The sequence below is a fragment of the Neodiprion pinetum genome, chromosome 4 (genome assembly GCF_021155775.2).
Source record: "Neodiprion pinetum isolate iyNeoPine1 chromosome 4, iyNeoPine1.2, whole genome shotgun sequence".
NCBI lineage: Eukaryota > Metazoa > Arthropoda > Insecta > Hymenoptera > Diprionidae > Neodiprion > Neodiprion pinetum.
The window spans coordinates 3,346,078-3,365,976 of record NC_060235.2 but is presented as its reverse complement, the minus strand read 5'-3'; the positions used below and the strand labels follow the sequence as shown (position 1 = coordinate 3,365,976).

Sequence of the window (19,899 nt, the reverse complement as noted above, 5' to 3'; positions counted from 1 at the left end):
TCTAGTTTCCCGAATTTGAAAAAAATATTTTTTCGCAACACGGATTATTGAAAGGTGTGAAAAAGATAGAGAAATAAAGGGCGATAGTATGCACAGTTGAAATTCACGCTCTGAATTTACTATAACGTCTGAGCGTGCATTGTTTCTAATTGTAAGCCCGAGGAGTTGAGTTTCATGAGAGAACGCGGTATAATTTTGGTACCCGTAAATGCATTGACGTCGAGTAAACGGATTGTAACAGTTTCTCACTTACTTGGTGAAAACTTTCACCCGATGACGAGATGGACGCGAAGGAGAAAGAATCGATTGAATTTGGCATCGATTTTAATCAGCGAATTTTTCAAGCGAGACGATATAAACGAAAAACAGATTAGAAAAAAAAAAAAAATAAATAAATAAAAATAAAAACCGATGAAAATCTTCTTTAGAAGGAACGAAATTTGAAAGGATTGATGAATTTCTACGTTGTTTACAAAGTTCGACGATCAGGAGACTAGACTGGATAAATTGAGATATAGGAAAGCGGTAGGGTGATTAGATTTTTCCATTATCGTAAATATCTTCAACTGCCAATTTGCATTTACATGCGATATTATTTATTATTCGACCGTTGGCACGGATAGACGCTGCCTGCATTCCTTGGTTAGCTGCGTATCGAACGGTGCTAGAGCTTTCCTTCTCGAAGTGGATTGCCGCCCGTCTTATATCGTGTAGCTATGTTTGCGTAACCTAGAAAAGGAAGCTTGCGGAAAGTGCAGTTCGATCCGGATTCCGGCGGCCTTTATTCCTTCGGCGATAATAAAATTCTCCCACGACACGCCGGTTGAAAACTATTATTTCAAAGGCGTTTCGCGTATTCTCGCCTCTGATCTACAGGTGTTTTCATCCCCCCCGCCCTCTTTGCGTATTTCGTCTGGTTGGAAAAAAAGCCTGAAAATAAATTGCGAAACTTCCGTCCGCAGACTCTATTGGCCGGTTAGCAATTTGCGCCAGAAGGAAAATCCGGTCACGGCTGAATTTCTAAAATTACGCAAAAACTCGGCGCATGTTAAATTCATTTCACCGGGAGGAAATTATGTAAGCCGTCCGGGGATGATAACCACCACGACCCGCGACCTCGTAAAACTAGGAGATTACCCAAGTTCGGTAGTTTCGCCGAAACTGTAAACGCGAATGTTATATCCTTATATATATATATATAATATACATACCCATATACGTATTATATACATATATGCAGCTACAAGGTAAAAAAAAAAAAATTCCACACAAGTACATACGAGAGAAAAGAGGCTGGGAAATTTCTTAAAAAATTACTCACATCACGTTACGACGCTCCTGTTACACCGCTTATGGGGCACATTCCATGACGTCACGATCTAGATTCTACGTCGATGTCTCGGATCGGCTTTTTAATATTTCATATGAAAGTAGATGGCGAAAAACGCGATTGCAATTTTTTTCAGAATTTTTCGACTCAGCGTATCTGAAGTGTAATATAAAAAATTACAAAAAAAAACCTACTTTCTAAAATCTGTAGAAATTTAAAAAAAAATCTTACAAAATATAACAGCTTCATAAGTTCGAAAGATAAATTGAAGGGGAAAAAAAAATTATTATTGGATTGCATTTTCGACATAAGAGTGAACGAAAAAACTATAAATTATAATACGGGCCGAAAAATATCTATTCAGAGAGATATCATAATCAGCATTTATGTTCATTTTTACGTCAAAGATGCAACCCAATAATAATAATATATTTTTTGAAATTATTTTTTTACTCATCTTTCGAAGTTAGGAAACCTCCATCTTCTAATGGGTGTCAAAAAATTTCGTTTCATTTTATAAGATTTTTTTTAAGTTTTTTCCAATCTTAGAAAGTGGGCTTTTTTTCAAGTTTTTAAATCATACTTCTGTTACCGCCGGGGCGAAAAATTCTGAAAAAAATTCCGGTTGCGTTTTTCGTCATGTGCTTCCATACAAAAAATTATAAAGTCAATCTGAGGCAACGACGTAGAATCTTGATCGAGGTGTCATGGAATGCTCCATATATATATATATATATATATGCATAAAACGCTGACGACGTATAAATTTCTTTTTTCCTTCCTACTCACGCAACATATTTTCTCCGCCGAAAGTTACGCCGCGACGTACGTTCTTTGCCAAGAGTTTTCTTGATATTCATTTTTTTTAAACACCATTTTATTATTATTATTATTATTATTTGTTTTGTATCAAAGAGATTTTCCTCCATTCGCGTTTTAGCGCGAGATATGCTTTTTTTTATTATTACCTTCTCTTTCTTTTTAGTTTATTGTCTTGCTTTCCTCTCATCTTTCTCTTTCTTGTTTCTTTCTGTCTAATTTCTCTCGTTCCGTTTTCCCCGTATTTAAGAAATACCAGATACGCAATCTTCTACCTGCGTAACTTCGTTTTTATAAGATTAGGAAAAGTTTTAACCGCACCGCGTGTATATCTGTATGTGTATAGGTGTACATAGAACCCGGAACTTGTACGGGGAATTCCATGCAAAACCATCCAGCGTCTGACCCTCACCATTTTTTGATTTTGTTGAAAATTTTTTCCGCAATTTTCCTAACTCTGAAACATTATCCCGAATATTTCCAGATTTTTTATTCAACTAGTTAATTATTTAGAAATATTGAAAGCGATTTCGAAAAGGTTTTTTTGCAAAATTCTCAAAAACTCTCATCTTCTTTTCAAATATGTCAAGATCAGGTGCATGATGGACCAAATTCTTGTTTCTATATTTTTTTTTAGCACGTTTAAACAATGTCTTCGTTGATCAAAAAAATTAGTGCGATAAAAAAAAAAAAAAAAAAAATAAACATAGAAAAATAGATCGGTTCATCATGGGCCAGCTCTTGAAATGTTCGGAAATGAAAGTACAGTTCTTGAGAATTTTCTGGCAATTATAAAAAGGGTCCTTTTACAAAATCACTCTCAATATACATAAATAATTAACGAGTGAAATAAAAAAAAAGCGATAAAACTCATGTTTCTGTTTCAGAGCTGGGAGAATTGCAGAAAAAAATTTTCAACGAAATCAAAAATTGTGAGGGTCAGACGCAGGTTGGGTTCGGATGGAACTCCCCATACATACATAGAGGGCTCGTGCGGCTTTTTCAAGGAAAAAATGGGATCGTGCGTGAGTCGTTTGCTCCACCTGGTTCTGTCCGACACGCTTAAGGCACATCCGCTTGTGTATATATACGCATACACCTCGACGTGACAACGGAATGCTAACGTTCGCATTAATACAAACACCCTTGTAATTAGCGCCAGCTTGTAGCCCACCCCGTTCATATTACGGCGCTCGTTCATTGTCCGTTTCGCTGTTTTACTTTCTTTTTTTTTTCTCACCACCTTCCCTCTCCTTCTTTTGTACGTCCGGCATTTTTTTTTTTTTTTCTCACTTATCCCCGCCAACGACAGGGAACAATTTTCTTTTATCCCTCCGAATGATCTATATATATATAATACATAGAACATATACATATAAGTGAGGATCGCTTTTGGTTTCTTTTTTTTTTTTTTTTCTAATTCTCATTCGCATTTCATCGGCTGTATTAATTTTCATTTTTTCAATTCGAAAATGCTCAGGTTTGACAGGTTTCGAATTTATTCGCGCAACGTGGAGTTTTACTTTTCGTATATTGATTTGTGACGATTGAAAGGTTTTCACGATCGCGTCAAACTGTATCTCGTTACACGGTTGAAAACCTATTTTCGCAAGTATATTACAAAATTTTTACGATCTCGTGATTATTGTTCGTTGTGACGAAACTATGCCAGAGAAAAAAAAAAGTACAACACCAAGGTAAAGAAAGAAAGAAAGAAAGAAAGGAAGGAAGGAAGAAAGAAAAGAAACGAATACTCAGGACTATACATTTTGGTTGCGGAATATGCGGATTGCGGGATAATCCGTGGACTGGGATATGTCGTCACTCCGGATGAATACCTTTTCGAGAGATTTACTCTCGCGTACGAGGAAACGAGGGAGGAGCGAGCATAGAGGAAAAGGAATAAGAATACAGAGAAAGATAGTGAAAGAAGAAACGAGAGAAGAACAAGAGAAGAAGAAAAAATAAAAAATGATAATAAAGAAAAAATAAATATAAAGTAAAAAAAATCCACCCCGAGAAGAAAAGATGAAAAGTGGAACCAAGAAGCGAGCCAGGAACGTGACGCACTTTCTGCCACGGGTGGAGAGTGAACTGCGAGGTGGTGGTGGTGGTGGTGGTGGTGGTTGGTGGTGGTCGGGGTGACATGCGTGGAGGGTAGTTTCGTATACATGAGGGCGTAGTGAACACAAGATATCACCCACCCGTCCTGCATCCTCCAGCCTAGCCGAGACTTTGACTAAGGATTGCAGCGTGGAGGGGTGAAAAAAAGAAGAAAAAAAAAACGAAAAACAAAAAAAAAAAAACCAAAAAAAAAAGGAATGAAAATTCCCTCTCCCGAATAAGAAGGAAAAAAGGAAAGAGAAAAATCTAAGGAAATACACACGCCCGCCGGTTGTGTTGAAAATTTTCTCACGTACTTCCGAACCGGCGACGGCGGGTACCTACAACCCGAAAGTGGGAACACTGGATCTTTGCAGCGCATCGAAACACCCGCTTCTGGTTTAACGAGGTTTTAGCCCCTTTGCGAAAAAGAAAAGGAAGAAAATAAGAATAGGAATAAGGAAAAAGAAAAATTACATGGTGAAAAATGGTCGCTGTTAAAATTGCTCGCATTCTTTTTTTTTTTACCGTGCGGATTATTGTATAGTATAATTTTAAAAAATGTTGTATTTTTTTTTACATAGATCACAACTTATTTTACAAGGCGATACACGGTAGAGATTTCAACGAATACTTTACTTTTTTCGCATACAATTCTGACAAAAATTCGTGAGTTATCCCGACCAACCAACGCGAGGATACGTGTTTTTCCGAAAACCAGTTTTCAACGGCTGAATTTTCAAAATTTTTGGATCAACGTTTCATAAAATACCGTTCAAATATTGTTCTTTCATATGCTGAAAGCTTTCATAAAACGATTCTTTTATGATATGAAAAACAAAATTTGAGAATATGGTTTTTTTTTTTATTGAGACCGACGCGTCGATGAGAAACCATCACCACATGCTATAAGTCAGCGTGCATATTACCGGCTTTGAATGGATTGCGGTTCACCGATTGCACGGTATATATACATAAGCCATAATTGTTCCGGCGGCCCCGGAGAAGCATGGCTGGAGGGCCTACGGCAGGTCGGTCTGGCAAAGTGATCGATGCGCGAAAAGGGAGTTGGATGGATCCGGGGAACAATGCGCAAAATACGTTAATGCACCGGGACGAGAAGGCGCAGGCCATCAACCTGCAGAGGCATAAACCGACGGGGATGATCGATGCGATGGAAAATTGAGGCTCGCATGGCTCTCGCGCTCCGGATTCCAGACTCCGATCTGGATGGTGGACCTTTTTACGTTGTGGATACCACGAGTTTGACCAACCGTCCGGGAAACTTGACGCTAATGAACCTACGCGGTGCGAAGGCTGCGAAAATTGACTACAGACTTGGGGCAATCCTTGGTTTCCGATTAGCCGCGAGTCTGATCTCGCCAGATTTCTATTGAACGATCTAAGCTCGCCTGCGGCGTGAAATCGGCCGGAAGTTGGGTCGGTTCGGGACTACACTGACAATGAGAGAACTTTTTAGTTCCGGTTACCGCTCCTTAACTATTTTCATTTTTTATCACAAATGAAAAATATGGTTCTCGGTATAAAGTGAAAAGTAGTTTTGTATCTGTTACCAGAAAGTCTAGTATCCGTTACTGTTCTTTCTCATTACGATCACTGTTGCTATATTTTCTCGCAACTGTTGCGAAAATTCAATGCTCGCGCAAGAATAAATTGACGTTAAAGCCTTGTTTAACTAACAAAGTAGAGTAAACCTCAGAAACTGATTTTGCGTTGCAATAACCAAAGAAGGATCGACGATAGCGCAAAATGGTTAGGCTTAGCTCGTTTTTCGTAATCCCAACAGTATTCAAACAGTTCTTTTTAACGATATAACAAATGAAATTTTTCTCATTGTACGGGATCCCGGTATCGCCGCACAAACAAGGGGCTGCGATATATTGATTCACGAGTGTACACAACGATTTTTCTCGCCCGAAACTCTCGACCCCTAGACGTCATACCAGCGGGCTCCATAGATCTCTAGTATCGCGAGAGGCGGGAACTGTAACTCAGTGAGTCAAAATTATTAGTTTAATCGACGGGATTGACGACGGGACGAATCGAAACAGACACAAACGCATTCGTCAATCTGTAGATCCTGGCGCAAAGTTCGTCGATTGAACGATGGTGATAAAAGTGACGAAGAAAGGATGAAGAAGACCTACCCGCAAGTTTGTCAAATCCGTCGCAATTTATACAGGTTGCAGTTGATCGGGGTATGGTTGAAGTTCCAAATTTGAAAAGTTCCGAAAGGGCTCCGAAAGTTGAAGTTAAAGAAATGAAACTTTGACGAAAGATCAAAGTTTCAAATTATAACTTGAATTTACGAAATCTTGGTTTTCGGAACTTTGAGCGTCGGGTTTCGGACCATTCGAAACTTTGATGTTTCGTCAAAGTTTTATTGCTGTACTTCAAATTTCGCCACCAAAAAATCCAGAATTTTGCACTTTCGGAACATTTCAACCCTGCTCCAATTGATCGGATCCCAAGATCGCCTGCATCTGGTCCATCAAAGTAGTATCAAAGTCAACCACTCGAGATTCGAAAGGGTGATTTAGAGGATTGAGACGTCATGTTGAAACTGGTGTCAAATTACCCCGAATCCTCTTCGAGTCACGGACGAACGGATGCTGGCCGAGGCTTGCATCGCGTTAAGGAATAAGAAGAAGAAGAAGAAGAAGAAGAAGAAGAAGAAGAAGAAGAAGAAGAAGAAGAAGAAGAAGAAGAGGTCTCGGCGACAGGAACTTAACCACTGCTAAGTACCCTGTTCCAGTGGTGCATAAAGCCCGATCCAGGAATAAAAACGGGGACTTTGAAGGGACCTTCGGCGTTACCGGATGCCGGTGTCACCGCATTGCCAATGCGTCATCTTCATCCTGGGCCCCGCAGCCGTTAATATTAATTCCGTGTTTTGCCACTGATGTATTTTCGTTGACGTTGAAATATACCGACTCGAATCCCTCCCCCGGTATTGATTGCGGCAGCTCGACGCGACGCACTAAATCCCTTCAAGCTTCAGGTTCGTTAGCTCATTACTTTTTCCACATAATACACATCGGGCCAGATTAGTCGTGCACTTTCCTGTCGCCACCAAAGTTATCTCGTTCCGGTTACCAGTGCCCTGAATTTCCTTTCCACTGCAACAAAGTCTCGCGATCGTCCACGAACGGTGTTGCAAGAAAACATAACGCTGGTCATCCATTGTTTGCAGACCTTGTAAACAGACATCGGCACGACACGACACTCCTCGATCGAAAGATAGATATCGATTTATTACCACCTAGAAAACTGTTTACACATTTGTATTATCATTTCCGCCGATGTAGCAGAGAAATTTAGTAAAAACGAGTCGATATTTTATTTGTAATAGATGACGGAAGTTCGGTAAAAAAAAAAAAATTAATTGCAAAATGAAGAAACAAACGATAAACAAACACCTTGACGAATTTCATTCCGGGAACAAACGTCATACGTTTGCGGCACAATGGAAGTTAACAAAGCTAGTCGAGGTGTTTGCCATTTGAAAAACGTTGAAGGGCAGGATGTGCGAAGTTGTATTGAATACTGCAGGCAAAAGTTGGTGAATGTGTTGTGGGTATCGGCTTGAAACGATCGTCGGTTTGCACGAAGAGCGGATTGTTTGATGAGTGCTTATCGCGAGTTAATAACAGTTCCCACATCCGGTCAGGAAGGTATACAGGTACACAGGAACATATAGACATAATAGAAAATAGGATAGATAAATAGAATCGCGGTTCGACATCAACGCTCAGTCGTTACCCAGCTCTCGTTTTTGCAAGACAATTTTCATCCGTGCTACAATTGTTGCGCTTTGGACCTTTTCACACACGCCTGACTTCATCGATCTACTGTGTAGTTCGTTTATCATACCTTTCTTGTTCCGACACCTGAGGCGTCATGAAATTGTCCCTGATCGTGGTTTGCCTGGCCGCGTGTTTCCTACTTGAGGTAAGATGCGTGAAAAGAAACTAAAAACGTTTGAATTTTGATGAAGATTGGTACTCGTCGGTTTGTTGGATGGCTGATCGCCGATCTGAAGTCGGCAGAAAAAAAAATCTAAAAATATTCCGATTGTTGTAGAAATTAGTAGGCGAAGGTTTTTCGAGTCACCGATATCGAATCCAAGGTCAGACTTCTAAAATTTGTAACGGTGTTCAAATAGTATGCCAGAGCTTTAAAATCGTTGACCACGAATCTTGATTTGTAACTCAAAATTCGAATCGAATATTAATCTTTTTTTTTTCTCTATAAACGTGAAACCTACAGTGTGAGAACGGGAAGTTCGAAGCCTGGCTCATGTTAAGTCGAAAGCCGCTTGTTTCAAAGCTGGAAGGTCATTCCAGCTGCGCAATCGGTTCTCAAAAGACAAAAAAATCCAGTGGTAGACTAATTTTTTTATTTTTACGCGCGTCTTCAGGTCTCGGCAAAACCAGCACCGCAGTCTATGGACCAGATGCGAGAGATGTACGACACGCTTAAAGAGAAAGTTCAAGGTGCGATTGATCAGATGCAGGAGAAGGCGACTCGCGTTATCGAAACGGCCAAGGAAACGATGCAGAACACTTTCAACTCCGCTCAGCAGTCTGCTCAGAGCAAACTCACCGAATTTGGCGAAAATGTAACAGTGCCACAGTCCGTAAAGGCTTAAGTTGTGCAAAGATATAGCGGTATTTGTATAAAATACTGTAAAAAAAAAACAAAAAACAACTGATCAAATAAACAAATGAATAAATAAATAACAGTAGCAAGGATTTTGTAGCTGTTCATCCCCCCCTCCCCCACTGTGTCGAATTTCTATAAAATACTATTTACATTACTGTGAACTGTGCACGAAACATTGGAATGAAGTGATTGAATTATTGAAGTAATAATAATAATAATAATAATAATATTATTAATAATAATAATAATAATAATAATAATAATAATAATAATAATAATAATAATAACAACAACAACAACAACAACAACAATAATAAAAAGAGTATAAAAAAGAAATGCAGAGGTAAAAACTCCCGAGAGTCGAACCCCGGCCCTGAAAAAATATACCCATGCGATTACGGTCAACCCTTGGCAATACTTCATGTATTTACTGCATGTATACATATACGCAGAGGCGAGGGAAAGTAAAAGATGTACGAGGTCCGCGGTATTAGAAGGTCGGACAGGTGGTCAGTTATTTATGGGCCGGGTTTTAGATAAGAAATAAAAAATTGTAAAAAGGTAAGTAAACAGCACAGCGAAGGAAAATCGAATAAAACGATGAAAAAGCATAAATCGATGGGTTTGGGTTGGCGAGCATATTTTAAGCCCGGTCGGTATATGGAACGGGGTTCGCAAACTAGTTTATACGTAGGTACGTTATATACTTCGCTGCATACGGCGCGATACGAGGGGCTCTTTTCCGGAGGGGTGAAAAGGGGGTGGGTTGGCCGTGGTGGCGGTAACTTAGTCCTATGATTGACGGTTTCCGGTTCCGGTTTTCCCCAGACTGATATATCGCGACGTGCAGGAAGCTCGTGGGGTCCGGAGCTTTTTCCAAGGCTTGCGAAAACCGCTGCCATTCGTCGTTTCGAATCAAACATCTGCAAAGACGACCATCGGTTCTTATTATAATTTACATTAAGCTATGATTCATCTGTCTGTGTCTGCGCAATGCATTATACGTATAGCTAGGGTGGACCTCAAAAAAGTCATTATTGAATTTTGACCAGCTCGCCCCCCAAATCGGCTTCATAAAGTTCGAAAATAATTTCCACATTTTTTCAGATTTTTATCTCAACTCTTAACTTAACCTCCAAAGAGGGTGGATTCCATTCAACCTTTACAGGAGAACATCGAATCTGTCGAACGAATTTGGATGAAATTTGGTATTGTTGGTTTTCTTGGGTCGCTGATTACGAATCTGAACTCGAAATTACAAAATTCAAAATGGTGGATTCAATACAGCAATATCAAGTCACTTTTGGGTTTTTGGTCCACCATATTGGATCCGTCGTTTTGAACTTTTAAATTTTAAGTTTAGATTCGTAATCAGTGACCAAAAAAAAAAACCCTGTACCAAATTTCATGCAAATCCATTGGGTAGGTTTAATGTGCCTCTGAAAGGGTTGAATGGAATCCACCCCCTTTGGGGCACGGATTAGAATCAGGATAAGAATATGAAAAAAAGAGGGAATTATTTTTAAATAATTTGAAGCCGATTTGCGGGGCAAGCCGGTCGAAATTCAAAAATGACCTATTTATGGACCACCCTTAATTGTATACCTATAATTTGCGAAAACGGAATCGTTGCGCGACGCGTCTTATGCGAAATGGAAAAGTTTTTCACCTCTTCGCGTCGTCATCGATCCCTCGGGGTTCGAGCTTACAAGGCGACCGCACGACGACAACGTGTGCCGACGTTGAGGCAAGAGAGGGCTTCGCGACGCGTGCATTTTTAACGAGAAAGCACCCATTACTCCCTGCTGCCGCTTCTCCTGCTGCACCGTCTGCAGGGTGCAACGCTCGCCGAGACTCGGGCGGGGGTGAAAAGCTCGTTCGTTGTGCACGAGTCGGGCACTTGAGCCGTCTGAACTTGTACCTTGCACCTGCGAGCGGTTAATATCATTATTATTCAAATCATTAACTGGCGCGGATATTATCTTTTATAGTTTGATTGCCCCGCGCAGTGAGATTTCGATTTTTTCTTTCTTTCTTTTTTCTTTTTGTTCAAGAACATTTCTTTCGTCAGACATGAAAGATCAAAGCTCCACTCGCGGGAAAAAAACGAAGCTTACTTCGAGTAGTGATGGATGATAATGGAATGGATTAGAATTAGTGAAGAGTGGAATAGAGGATGGGAAATTAGCAAAATTCTGCTTTACTAACTTTGTTCGAAGCTTTTCTTCACTTCCGTTTGTTTGCGTGAGTAGAAATGTGGACGGCATTTTTCAAATCAAAAGTTGCACGGATGTTTCTACCTATTTTCAGGTTGCTTTAGGTCAAATCAAGTCTTCAAACTCAAATTATTCTAATTATAAGTGTTTTCAATTCCTTAAAAAAAAAAAAAATCCTAAAAATAGGTATGATTTTAAATCGTCCAAACTGTACCTCCACCCCCCTTAACCACTCTAATTACATGAATATCGTTTATCTCTGTACGCGATCTTGAAGGACAGACGCGTGTAATTTTTGCGTGAAAGAGAAAGAAAATTTACACAATTATCTACTGAATTAAAACGTAGGTACCTTTGTTCGAGAGGGATTGGCAAACGGCAAAAGGGAATTCTGAAGAATCGATTGAGCGCAAGCACACAAAAGTTCGAGAGTCGAGCCTGGAACAATGGTTGAGCACGAAGCGGCAACTCCTCGGTATTTACGGGAATAAGACGGGGGGCAGTAAACGTGGGAGCTTAATTCTTCCTGGGACGCGTTAACGACGTGGAAAGGACGTATAATACGCGTGTTGTGTGTGGGTGAGGTACCTGTGCAGGGTCGAAAGGCGGACGGCGTTTCAAACGAGGGGCTATACTATCGAGAGAAATGGGGCGCATCTATAATTCATGTAATCAATCGGTCGAACGGACGAATGAACGAACGAACGAACGAATGGTAGCTTCGTTTTACGATCGGCATCGCGCCGCGCACGAGGACGAACCGGAACACTATCCCTACTCTTCAATATTAAGGATGAACCGGACCCACAGTCCGGATAAAAAGTTGGGCAGAGAGAAAAAGCGTCAAAAAAATTACCGGAAATCTTGTTCGCGACAATGACGTTGAACACCAATCAATCAGCGTCCCTGTTACGCGATAGAAATGAATCTGAACAAATTTGGATAACACAAGCTAAGATATCGAAAATTTGACGTAAGGGTTGTTGTTGGAAATATGTTGGAAATAATGTACTGTGGAACGGAAAAATATCGTTTCTATACGTAATTTATGGAAACTTCCTTAGGAGATTGATCGCCGTGGTGTGAGGAACAAACCTCAACTCGTAATCAGCGAAAGCTGTATGATCGAGGTTTCGCAGACTTGACTTGCGGTGTGGAAAACGCATCGCCGAATAATTCACGGAATGCAACCGGGTGGTTAGCCGTTTAGCCGGCGAAGCTGATGTTGGGTATACAACGTTATGCTGTACCGGCCTACCAAAATGGTGCATTGCAGTGCTGGCCGGTTAAACGGATAATCAATATACAACGACATCAACTCGACTTTGAATTCACAACAATTTCCGTACCTCTGTAAGTGTGTAGGTATTCCTCGGCGATCCGCCTCTCGATATTTCATAATTCACTCCGCGAACGATGGCGGCATCGGGACGTTACACAGGATGGATGGAAAAATTTTACCCCAAGAAAGAAGCTGCCGTAAAATTTGGACTACAATTCACTGAGACTTGTTATATTAGAGTAAAAATTCACCCCTTGAAATACCATCAGTTTTCTTTCTTATTTTTTTTCTTTTATGTTTCTCATCAATCCGTTCATACCTATTCCACTAGCTCTTCTTACACACATCCCCGGATTCTTATCACATTTGGAATTCGAGGAACTTAAAAACTCCGCAGCAGCCACGCGTCGCATGAGCTGAAATTGGGCGGGAATGAATTAAGAGACGCGGATACTGAGTGAAGTAATTAGCAAGACCCCTAGAGGAGCTTTTGGTTAGAAGGACGGATGAATGGTCTTTCGATTCTCATTTCGCGTCTCTCTGCAGCAGTTCGGCCGCGGGCGATCGAACGTGCGGCAAATTTTGGTGCTAGTCGCCGGTTAATGGAGCCACTAATGTGATTATACACGGAGCGCCGATCTCTGGAAGATTTTCTCCCCCCTCCCCCCCTACCTCACTCTTTCTTTTTCCATCCCTCTCACAAGGAGATGCTATTTTTCAGCTCCCTCAATTCCTGCCGCTCGTCAACGGTCGTGCCTCCTTTGTCTCGACGTGTTCGACCTCCGATATATATGTACACCCTACGGCCACGCCACTCAATGTGATTAGCACAGCTCCTTTGAAACGTGCCCGGCGCCAACGGACATCCAAATTCATCTTCTAGATCCCATTGAGTCGGTGGATTGATTCTTCCTCAGGCCGTATTCTCAATACAACCTCCTGCGACTCAAACCAACGTTGTGATCGGAATCTAGACTTGGACTTCTCACGTAAAACGACAGAGTTGTGTTATTCAGTCAATCCAATTGTGGTATTACCAAATTTGAACGTTTAGTATAATCGTTGGTGAAAAAACCATGTCTGATTCACGAGGGCGAGAAGAGAAAAGGAGGTGGAGGAGGAGTAGGAGGAGGCGGAGGAGGAGGAGGATTGAATAGCGCGTAAGGGTGAATAGCACATTCTGGTATCAACGAGGAGGCAAAGACCCCTCTGTTGAAGGGGCTAATCGAGGGATGTCGGGGCGTGATTGTGTTGCAAATTCGGCGCTTTGCATCCGGCGAGGCTCTGGAGAGGGGTTTGAAATCGGGTGAGATCCGTTCAACGCTTCAAGTAATTCCGGCAAAGTGGGTACAGGTACGTAAGAGTCGAGAGGCGCAGGTGCCTGAACTGCACACATATCCGGCCCGGTTTTTCCGCGGTCGGAGAGTAGGTACGCGAAAAGAAATTCCCGAGTTGAGGAGAGCTGTTACAGGAGGAGGGTAAAGCGTGCGATATCCGGGGATAATTTGATGAGCGGTGATGATAACTCGAGGCGTATTAATCCCGGGAGGCCTTGCAGTCCTGCGCTTGCAGCGCCGGTTCATCCTCCTCCTCGAACCCGGGACGTCGGCTCTCATCATCGTAAACTTTATGCCACGTGCCGGTCGCTGCAGCCACGCCGACCCAAAGAGAGCCGTATTACCTACCCTGCCGGTATTACTTCCCCGCTTCCAGCTAGGAATTCATGAAGACATTTTACATCTACTTTTATGGTCCATCAGAAGTTGACGGTTCTGCCTGATGCATGCGCCCCGGAAGCAGCTCGGTTCGGAAACCGGGCACGTCTTGATTTTACAAGGTTTAGGCTTAAAATGAAGTCAACCAATTTCCGGACACTGATAAAGAGGGAGTATTTGGAGCCGATTCTTGACTACATGGCAACCCACGCGTTCACAGATGTCTGCTGGGTTGTCAATTGATAGTCAATAATGTAGAAGTTGACTTGATTTTACAGGATTTGGGCCTAAAATGAGACCAAACAATTCCTAGACACTGATGAAGAGGACGTATTTGGAGACAATTCTTGACCATAGCTTAGCAGTTGAGTGTAAATTGACTTGTAGTTATCAACGAATAGTCAAGCGGAACTTTGAAATTTCGATAATTACTAGATTTTATGAAACCCTATTACATTCACTATGCCGAGTTCCGTATGACATCTAATTTTGTTCTGATGTTGTCTTGACATTGACGTTTCTGAGGAAACTTGTCGATGTACGGTTGACCCGATTTTTGGCTGAGGTTCACAGTCATTATCGCATCTGATCGTTAGGCGAACAGTGATCGTTTTACCGCCCTTCCGCCACCTCTAAGTGCAAATTTTTCTCACCTACTGAAATTATGTGAGCTTCAATTGGTCGAACGACAATCTAAATTTGAACGAGTGTATTACTTGGAAAACAATTCTCCAAAACGAATTCCCATTGGTCACGCGTCGCGAATGGTCAAACTTTTTCCCAGGAATCCCAGGCCGGCTTATCGGCTACGTAAAAAGTGTATCACTAGACCGGATAGTTCGTACAGATTCGTAGCATCATGCCGAGACGGGTTCCCATCAGTAGATGCAATAAAAAAAAGTCTCTGATTTGTTTCCACCCGTAACCGGCTGCAGGGGATGAGCAACGAGAAAAAGGGCGACGAAGTGAGAGTTTCGAATGGCCCGAGGGATAATGGGAAACTGGGCTTTGGGGAGGAGTTGAAACGGAGGGAGAGGAAATTAGAGGTTGTTGTAACAGCGTCCTCTGCCTACGGCCGACTTTCGTCGGGTTCCTGGTCAGCCCTTGAACACACGTTAACACCCCGCTGCACAGAACTAGAAACAATCAGTCTTTTCGGGTAAGAATTACATGGTGATCTGAAAGACAAATAAAAAGATCATTCGGCGTGTTTGAATTGAAAACACACATTTTTTTTTTCTTATAGAAAATAAACACAATTACAGCACTTTGAGTTTGAGGGCTTTATTATTTATAGCTTCATGAATGTCTCTATCCCGCCCATAACGAAACGGGAATCGTACTCGCTATATAGCGTTCAGGGTGACACTCGGTGGCGCCGCGGCGGCGCTCGGCGAACATCCGCATTATAAATCTGTGCCTGCAGGATTAGCTTTCGCATAGCCTGCCGGAATTTACCGCAAAAACAGGAGGATTAAATCAAGAGGCTTGAGGGGGCGCGGATTACTTCTGGTATAACATATTGTTGGTATTACGAGAGAGAGAGACGGAGAAACGGAGGGAGTCGCTGTTTCCGGTCTAGCTGTAGGTAGGGAGAATCGGGACTCGAGGAAGACGCCGAGGACCTGCATTATCTAGTCGAGGTGTCGTGAGGCGGTAAGACTAGACGCGCGGAAACGGAAAGGAGAAGGTATACTCTCTGTACCGAGGCGCCACGTCCTGTTTACCACGTTTAATTCATCCCCACGGTGAAAGGGATGCGACGACACGGTATTACTCTCAGGTCTCACCGGGTGGTGGTTAAGACAAGGGTGGGCAAGTGGCGCGGGAAACGCTTTATCCGTCGATGCGCCCCTTCTCCGCTTCGCCGCACCGTCAACACCCTAGGCCGAAACGTCAGCGTATTCTGGGAACCGGGACGTGCCCTGACAACTCCTCCAGGGAGGCCGTGAAATGAACCGAAGGGAGTCGCCTTTGACTAGGCAAATGAGCACTTGAACAAGGGATGAAACCTCTTTCGCACCGAATGCTGCGATTTAGCGACGCTGACAATCTCGTCTGCACTTAATTCTACTTGTTTCGACCACCTTGAGGATGCATCGGGTCTATGATTCGATTCAAACCATTTTCGTATCGAAGAGACTGAGGCTAATCAGGTTCAATTGGGTCAATGGTATTTCCCATATTATTAATGTGAAAACAAAAAGATGATTAAAAAATCAATTTACGGATTTTAGGAACATTTTGATGACGTTTTTCTTCTTGTTCAATATCATTCGCCCAGTTTTCGTTAATCAGAGATCGTTCCGTTTGCAATTGAACTGTCTAAAAATTACCTAAACATTGAATGTTTATTGAACTCTTCAATGTATCTATAAATATAATGTATATAAAACCAATGTAGGTGGTTACATTACACGATAAACTGATGCTCTATCTTTGTCTTATCAGGTGATTTGTGCAGAATTGACTTACGAATAAATTGAGGTATCATTCATTGTAATTGGACGAGCTATAAGAATTTCACATTATAAAACAGGTGCTTGACGATATAATCTGTCGATAGATTATCATTCACTCAACTGTACCGATCCATATTAGTGTTTATCATTTCTTTTTTTTTTTTTTATACCAACCGAATGGTTCTTTGATCAAACTTATCGAAATTCAGATCAGTTGTTGATTTCGGATCTCTGATTCTCAATCCTTCAATTCTGAATGTTATTTTTTTACTAGACTGAACATCTGTTACATCTTTAACTGTATCTATTGGTTTGGAATTGCAGATCAAGAAAATGCCTGACATCTTAATTTGAGATTCTGTTCGATCAGAAAATTTTTCGTAATGGAATGAACTCTGATGAGTTTCATTGGCGAAACTGATTGAGGTATATATTGATCAAAAATAGACTTTTCCACACGAAGATCGATCAGCGATGTTGTTCGTCTTTTTTTCCCACAGGGATAGAGTGGCAAATTACCTTCGGCACATTATATCTATCATCATCATCGTGACGAGGGCTATTAGTCCCAATCCATCGAGTCGTTTGCCCCTGAAATATGGCTGTAGTGTAGCGTTGATGGGTGAATCAGCAGGTCAAAAACTAGCCACACGCGATGCAAAGTGTTAGCAGAATGGAAGCCAAACGAGTGAAAATAAAAAAATAGAATAACAACAGCAACGCTCAATCGGCAACATCGCTGTGATTATAAATAATTTGTGATTCCGGTTTCGCGGCGCTGGGCCGATTTTCATGAAACAAGAAAATACGAAATTGTTATGGAAGTTTTCCTTCTATCGGTCGGGAGTTTAGCCGACGGAGATAAAACGAATGTGATGTACCGTCTATTAAAACTGCGTACAGTTGTCAGTCACTCTGGTCCCCCTTCTGATACGTATTGTTCGATTAAATTGACGGAAAACTCTCGGCCGATATGACGTCTGGCTTCGGGATTGATGCTGATGAAATTTGTTCCCATTTCTGGCTTGCAGTGCGTCGGATTTTAGACTGTAAAATCCAGATTCTACGCTCCGCAGCTCCGCGCCGAAATGGCAGACTCGACGGCAGAGAACTTATAGAGCCCGGAGATAAGGAGAAAAATCGTATTTCCGGATAGACGTATTCCTGCTGTTGTCAGTGCCCGATATTAATGCACTGCTGGGTGTTTCAAATTTTCCTCTCCACGATTCGCGGATCCCGGCATATTTTCCGAGGTTAAAGACTAGAGAAGAGAAGGAAAATTCGGATGCTTATAAATTCATCGGTGTAACAGCTGAGGTGTTGAAGATTATTCCTGTCAATAAAAACAAGCAAAGAGATAAATATTATGGAGATTAAACTGTAAAGATTGAAAACGAAACTCATGAATGACAAACTTCATCCCGTTTCGGAACGATTTTGTTCAATTTTCCTTTCAACTCTGAGATTAATTATCCGATGATTGGGTAATGAGATACGCGAGACTTAGAATGGAAGTAGGGTAAATACTGGTTTGTTATACTCTGCAACAGCCGACGCAGTGCCAATCTCGTAATAATTTGCATAATCTCATCCCGTAACCTGGTATAATTTTGAGCTTGGCTTAATGAAATCTTATCCGATCAGTAATTATTGTTCGAAACATACATATATAATATATATATATACACATATATGTGTGTGCACACGCTATACTGTCAGTTATACACATATATGGGCGTGTAGGCGTGTACCGACACACAGGCGGCGATAGGCTGACAGAAACAACGAGGTAACTGCGTTATCCCAACGGACGACGATGTTACCGCCGGCAGCAGCATGCAATTACGTCGGCTCGAGTGAAAATGACGACCCAGGGGTTCCCCCGGCTGGCCTCATAACGCCGGAAGAGTTGCGGCCCACCGGCGTTAATGCCTTTCGCGATCAAAAGCTTCCCCTACCGAACCCACGCTGCAACATTGAGTATTTTTCTACGTTTTTTCGCTCACCCGAAATGCAAGCATTGATCGCTCGCCGAATCAGTTTCACTAAAATGATACTTCGATTATTATGCTCAGAGTCTCATATTCAACGTGTATGTGTGAAAAGAATCTTGGAAATTTGGATCTTCAGAAAAAAAAAAACATAATTTTTTGTGTCAACATTTCGAACCGCGGTTTGTATTCTCCTCGGGACATTGTTTACTGCGTCATTTACACAAAACACTATTTTACAATAGTGCTCAAGTGAGACGGATAGTAACCAGAAAGAAAGTCAACTTACTTCGTACAAATTTCAACTCGCCTACCAGTGAAGATTCCATTTTGTATTGATTCATAGATCATTTCTACGTATCTCGTATTCAACTTCGATGTTTCGCTTATTTTCAGTCTTCCCGCGGCACATCCCATGCAGATCAGTGTTGCGATTTGCAAGGTGTCTGTCTGCTGTCTGATTGATCAGTTTCAATCTGTCGTTGTACTTTGGAAAACTGTCGATCGCGTATCTTTATCACGGATGAATTATCACGTCTGATCGATCAGCCGGCGATAACGCGAAACCGAACTACCAGTCCGTCGTCGGTTGGAATCTGGCCACCGGTGGCCGATTTGAAGCCGATAATCCGATGCAATCTTCGACCAGGATATCGAATTTCACGTTGCACTCGAACTGAAACGGCGCTGTGACGATCTAACGGTGGATTTCAACGGGATCAGTAAATTGACATACCTATGTTAACGATTCCGGAAGTTTCGATGGATCGATCATCTGGCGAAACAGCTTTGTAACCCCTCTTTTTTCCATCATCGGGCGTCGTGCCATTGTTAAAAATTTCTTTATGGAACTTCTTACACTGTATCAAATTTACTACACGATTTAGTAAACTCAAATTACTTTGTGTTTTTCTTATAAATTTGAGTAAAATAAAACATTTTTATCGTGAATTTAAGGCAAGTATACGGTAATTTACATCACGAAACTAAATTCGCAAATTTACAAACTGATTTTGTAATTTGACAACGCTATTATACAGTACATGTTTAGTAAATTCACAATGATTTTTGACAGACGAGGCCGGGTGACAACGAGGGTTGCTGTTGTTATCGACGTGTGGTAATCCGCGAAGCGAAGTGACGTTATCGACTGTCAGTATCGGCGCCGATCAATCGCTGGACCACCAGCGCGGTGCCAGGATCTTCGGACGACTTTATCTCGTACTGGATCAGGACGCGCAGCTGCAGTCACCGCTCTGTTGTTCTCTGGTTTAACGGGCTTTCGCCGTAAAATT

General features: G+C 41.7%; 1 protein-coding gene and 1 long non-coding RNA gene across 2 annotated transcripts in view; one reads left to right on the top strand and one right to left on the bottom strand.

Moving 5' to 3' along the window:
• LOC124216702 (uncharacterized) overlaps positions 1-19,899 on the bottom strand; it is a 53,331-nt gene that overhangs the window by 6,443 nt on the left and 26,989 nt on the right. The window lies entirely within an intron of this gene.
• Positions 7,923-9,027, top strand: LOC138190762 (uncharacterized). The gene is made up of 2 exons (XR_011176845.1): positions 7,923-8,224; positions 8,694-9,027. It is a non-coding gene; the product is annotated as an uncharacterized lncRNA (long non-coding RNA).